General features: G+C 46.3%; 1 long non-coding RNA gene across 1 annotated transcript; it reads left to right on the top strand.

The window, feature by feature from the left end:
• Positions 1–278: 278 nt before the first annotated feature.
• Positions 279–1,947, top strand: LOC134984448 (uncharacterized). Its single transcript, XR_010191751.1, has 3 exons — positions 279–340; positions 416–628; positions 1,243–1,947. It is a non-coding gene; the product is annotated as an uncharacterized LOC134984448 (long non-coding RNA).
• The last annotated feature ends 3,815 nt before the right edge of the window (positions 1,948–5,762 follow it).

Raw genomic sequence — 5,762 nt, 5'->3', positions numbered from 1 at the left:
ACAGAAAAGCGGTGCAATTTTTGAAACATTACATTTTTAAAACATTTGCAAGTAGTCAATCTCTGCAATATCTGAGTCAAAATTCAAAAATGTAACATATTTATTGTGTGCCACATCATGTACATTTGGATATTCAACTCAAAATCATGAAGCTAGAAGCTCTTAAGCTGAAATAATTTGTTTAAACAATACCTAATAGATGGTTACAGTACAATAATGCTTTGCAGTGGTTGTTTTTACCCAAAGCATGGTAATAATGTTTGGGTCACTTTTTCAACAGTCACACAGACCAGCCGCCCAGACAGGCCTCAGACAAGTCAGGATGAGGCTGGGATTGCAGGTAAGTCTTCACTGTAGTCACATATTCTGAAAACACATAGAAGTTCAAAATATTAATTATTTTATTTGCACATAGGTTCTGCTTCTGGAAGCCGACCTCCTGTAAGGCGCCCATCACAGGGCTTGGGCCACTTACCCAGGAGGCCAAGTAAGACACGGCGTCTTGGCTCGGATTCTGCGGCTCCATCATCCCCACCCAGGCGAAGACTTTCGGCAGTGTCACCCCAGCCACCACTGGCACTATTGGCGAGTTCTCAGAGTGATGAGCCCCGATCACCTCAGTTATCTGGTGAGTAAAATCAGAAATTAAACACATAAGCAATAATATACACAGTACAGTTAATATGTTGTTAGTTGGTTTGGAGTTTACATGTTTTCTAGAACAAGCAATGTGTTGTTCCGTCTTCAATTGCTAAAGGTGCTTTAAAAATATTATATAAGGTCTTAGTGGATGTTCTTGACAACATCTTTTTTAGAAAAGTTTTTTTTTTTTTTAAATTAAGCACACACACGTGCACATTTTTCAAAAATATGAATACAATTAAATATTAAAAAAAATATCCACAACATTATAGTGTTCACACATCGCCCCTGTCCAGTATGTAGATGGCTTACTTGCTCGGCTCCTCTGGACTATACAGGTAAGTAGTCTATATCGTGGTCAGGGGAGGGAATCTAACAGTGTAATGGTGTGGAGGGGAGTTAGTTAGGTGAGGATTATGCAAATCTGTCTATGTTTGCGCCTGTGTTGGTATATATTTTTAAATAGCTACAAAACATTATAAGTTGGTAAAATCAAGTGTAAAACATTTAAAAATGGAGTATTATGAATGTAGTAATGTGTAGCATTAGCCTTGATAAAAATTACACAATAAAACATTGCATGTTGCCCACCCCATACAGAGCACAGCTTGATGGCCGACGTGGACCAGCAGGGCCAAGACCAACAGCCAACCATCACACTGCAACTTACACCTGTTGACCCAAGCCAGCCAATACAGTTGCAGGATATCCCCCAAGCATCCATCAGTCCCCAACTGGCACAAGCTCCGCCCCCAAGCCAAATTCCTGATGATTTTTGGGCCAGTTGGACAAGCCAACAGGCCCAAAGCAATGCCAGCCTGACCGCACATACACAACACCTTGCCAGTCTGCCCCATCATCTACCGCGTATTAGTCGCAACCTCGGGCAGACTGATAGTACAAGTAGGGCGAATGGCTACCTCAATGGAGCAAATTAGGGCTGACAACAGCCAAATGCTTGCACATTTATCCCGCATCATAGATGAGCAACAGCGCCATCAGCAGGCACTCGTTCAGCTCATTCAACACAATCAAGTGGTGAATGAGACCTTATCCAGGATTGTAGCCAGCCACACTGCTACTAACACTCAGCTGATTGCCAGCCTAAATAATTTAAGCAGCAATATTTCTTTGATGGGAGCTCAGCAAGTAACCTCCAGCTCGGGGACCACGACCCCTATCCAAACGCCAGTAACCTCCCCTGTTCGGCGTTCCTCAAGAGCACGTGCCAGTGATCCAGCACCCAGCACACACAAGCGCAAAAAGTAACAACAATGTTAATTAACAAATAAAATTTGGTATTTGACAAACACACAACTTCCTGTGTCCGTCTCCAACATTGTCGAAGCAGCTCGGTATGTATGTATGTTTTGCATGGGAAATGACAGAAAATGTTTTTTTAGCATAAACTAAGCACAATGTACACTCCACTCTAAACACCAAACAGTAAGTTACAAAACACACAATAGAAAGTAGTGCAAAGTGTTTAGTCAAGGATAATTACAGCCTAATAAAACTGACCTGTAAAATATCGCAGGATCACTTCTTGCCGTACCTGCCTCCCTACATTTGTACTCACACTGTCACCAGATGGATCTAACTCCTCTGCTTGCTGACTGCTTTCTCCCTCATCATGTGCAAGATGTTGACTTAAACACAGATTATGGAGAAAACAGCAGCAGAACACAATTCTAGTCACCTTTGAGGGACTATACAACAAAAGGCCCGCAGATTTATCCAGACACCGAAACCGTGACTTCAGCACACCAAAACATCTTTCTATCACATTCCGCGTAACCTTATGTGCATGATTGTAACTGTGTTCAGCAGGAGAATCAGGTTGGGACAATGGAGTAAGGAGCCAAGAGTAGCAGCCGTAACCCCCATCACCTGAAAAACAGATATAGTCAACATTAGTACATATGTAAGATTATTCTTTCACCTCATCCAAACTCTAGTTTGTGGTTAAAAGACATACACACAAAACATTTAAAACATACCCAACAGCCAGCCATCAGGCATTTGTCCGTCCTCAAATTTATCAAAGAGCGATGACTGACTGAGGATGAAGGAGTCATGGCAGCCACCAGGGTAACCTGCAACAACACTCATAATTTTCATGTTTGCATCACAGACCACCTGGACATTAGTTGATTGTGCCAGATGCCTATTAGTATATATATATATTGGCGGCCCTTAGGTGATCTCAGCTGAACGTGTGTGCAATCTATGGCCCCCAGCACATTGGGCATGCCAGCAAGCTCATAGAAAGCTACCCTGACAGCACTCCACTCCGACTCCTCGGTAGGGAAGCAGATTGAGGCTTTAATGTGTGGCTCCAACACATCCAAAACCTGAGTGGACATTAAAGAAGCTAAGGTGAGTGTCATGTTAGGTATTCTCTACAATACTGTGTTGTTTCAACTTCCAGAAGCAACACTTAGACATAACCGCATATGTATTTTTAGACTCACCTGCATCAAATATCTAGAAAAGGTGGGCTGTGAGATACCAATGACGTCGCCTGCCACAGCCTGGAAGCTCCCAGTAGCCATAAAGTGTAACACAGCCAGGAGTTTGTGCAGGCCTGAGACAGAGCGTGAGCGTGCTGTCTCAGGGTCTATGCCCAGTTTGACAAGGTCATACAGGTGGAAAATGTTGTTTCAATTTAGGCGGAACATCTGTATGACCCTATCATCGGACAATGCATTTAAGTTTAAACGCCCTCTAAAAAAACGAGGCTGGCGCAGCCTCCGCGGTACCTGGACAACCTGTTGACCATGTTCACTTACCTGGGCCTGATTCCTGGTAGCCTCATGGAGCAGTCTAAGGTATCCCACAGCAAACCAAAAAAGAGTTGCATACACCACAGCAGCCATTTCAGAGAGAGAGAAGTTCAGAATGTGCCTGAAACACTTTTATAGGGCCAAACATTCAGGTGTGAGTAATGGCTAATTGAGTACACATGTAAACGCGGTTTTCAAAGGCTGTCGCGTTTTTTTTTTAGTAAAAAAATACGAATTGTAATTTTTCGCGGCCGCGAATGCATTTTCGCGGCAGCAATTACAATTACGAATGGATAGTAAATGACCGAGATTCATATCTAAACAGGCGTAATTTGACCGATGGTGTATTGATTCGTAATTTTGAACTTGGACTTGCAAAAAATTACGATTGCCATCATCACTGCCGTGATTAGTGTTTAGTAAATTACCGAGATGACACTTTGAAGAAAAAACGCAATCTCGGTCAAAATCGGGAGCTTAGTAAATTTACCCCATAGTCCTTTCTCCCATGACGCAGCAGGAGCAGCCCCACCGACACATAGTCCTTTCTTCCATGAAACAGCAGGAGCAGCCCCACCGACACATAGTCCTTTCTCCCATTAAAACAGAAGGAGCAGCCCCACAGACACATAGTCCTTTCTCCCATGATACAGCAGGAGCAGCCCCACCGACACATAGTCCTTTCTCCTATGAAACAGCAGGAGCAGCCCCACCGACACATAGTCCTTTCTCCCATTAAAACAGGAGCAGCCCCACAGACACATAGTCCTTTCTCCCATGAAACAGCAGGAGCAGCCCCACCGACACATAGTCCTTTCTCCCATGAAGCAGCAGGAGCAGCCCCACCGACACATAGTCCTTTCTCCCATGAAACAGTAGGAGCAACTCCACCGACACATAGTCCTTTCTCGCATGAAACAGCAGGAGCAGCCCCACCGACACATAGTCCATTCTCTCATGAAACAGCAAGAGCAGCCCCACCGACACATAGTTTTTTCTCCCATGAAACAGCAGGAGCAGCCCCACCGACACATAGTCCTTTCTCCCATGAAACAGCAGGAGCAGCCCCACCGACACATAGTCCTTTCTCCCATGAAACAGCAGGAGCAGCCCCACCGACACATAGTCCTTTCTCGCATGAAACAGCAGGAGCAGCCCCACCGACACATAGTCCTTTCTCCCATGAAACAGCAGGAGCAGCCCCACAGACACATAGTCCTTTCTCCCATGAAGCAGCAGGAGCAGCCTCAGAGACACATAGTCCTTTCTCCCATGAAACAGCAGGAGCAGCCCCACCGACACATAGTCATTTCTCCCATGACGCAGCAGGAGCAGCCCCACCGACACATAGTCCTTTCTCCCATGATACTGCAGGAGCAGCCCCACCGACACATAGTCCTTTCTCCCATGAAACAGCAGGAGCAGCCCCACCGACACATAGTCCTTTCTCCCATGAAACAGCAGGAGCATCCCCACCGACACATAGTCCTTTCTCCCATTAAAACAGAAGGAGCAGCCCCACAGACACATAGTCCTTTCTCCCATGAAACAGCAGGAGCAGCCCCACCGACACATAGTCCTTTCTCCCATGAAACAGCAGGAGCAGCCCCACAGACACATAGTCCTTTCTCCCATGACGCAGCAGGAGCAGCCCCACCGACACATAGTCCTTTCTTCCATGAAACAGCAGGAGCAGCCCCACCGACACATAGTCCTTTCTCCCATTAAAACAGAAGGAGCAGCCCCACAGACACATAGTCCTTTCTCCCATGAAACAGCAGGAGCAGCCCCACCGACACATAGTCCTTTCTCCCATGAAGCAGCAGGAGCAGCCCCACTGACACATAGTCCTTTCTCCTATGAAACAGCAGGAGCAGCCCCACCGACACATAGTCCTTTCTCCCATTAAAACAGAAGGAGCAGCCCCACAGACACATAGTCGTTTCTCCCATGAAACAGCAGGAGCAGCCCCACCGACACATAGTCCTTTCTCCCATGAAGCAGCAGGAGCAGCCCCACCGACACATAGTCCTTTCTCCCATGAAACAGCAGGAGCAACTCCACCGACACATAGTCCTTTCTCCCATGAAACAGCAGGAGCAGCCCCACCGACACATAGTCCTTTCTCTCATGAAACAGCAAGAGCAGCCCCACCGACACATAGTCCTTTCTCCCATGAAGCAGCAGGAGCAGCCCCACCGACACATAGTCCTTTCTCCCATGAAATAGCAGGAGCAGCCCCGCCGACACATAGTCCTTTCTCCCATGAAGCAGCAGGAGCAACCCCACCGACACGTAGGCCCTCATTCCGAGTTGTTCGCTTGGTAAATTTCA

Source organism: Pseudophryne corroboree (assembly GCF_028390025.1).
Source record: "Pseudophryne corroboree isolate aPseCor3 chromosome 3 unlocalized genomic scaffold, aPseCor3.hap2 SUPER_3_unloc_56, whole genome shotgun sequence".
Lineage (NCBI taxonomy): Eukaryota > Metazoa > Chordata > Amphibia > Anura > Myobatrachidae > Pseudophryne > Pseudophryne corroboree.
Note: the sequence above shows the minus strand (reverse complement) of the source record. Positions and strands in the feature narration are given on the sequence as shown.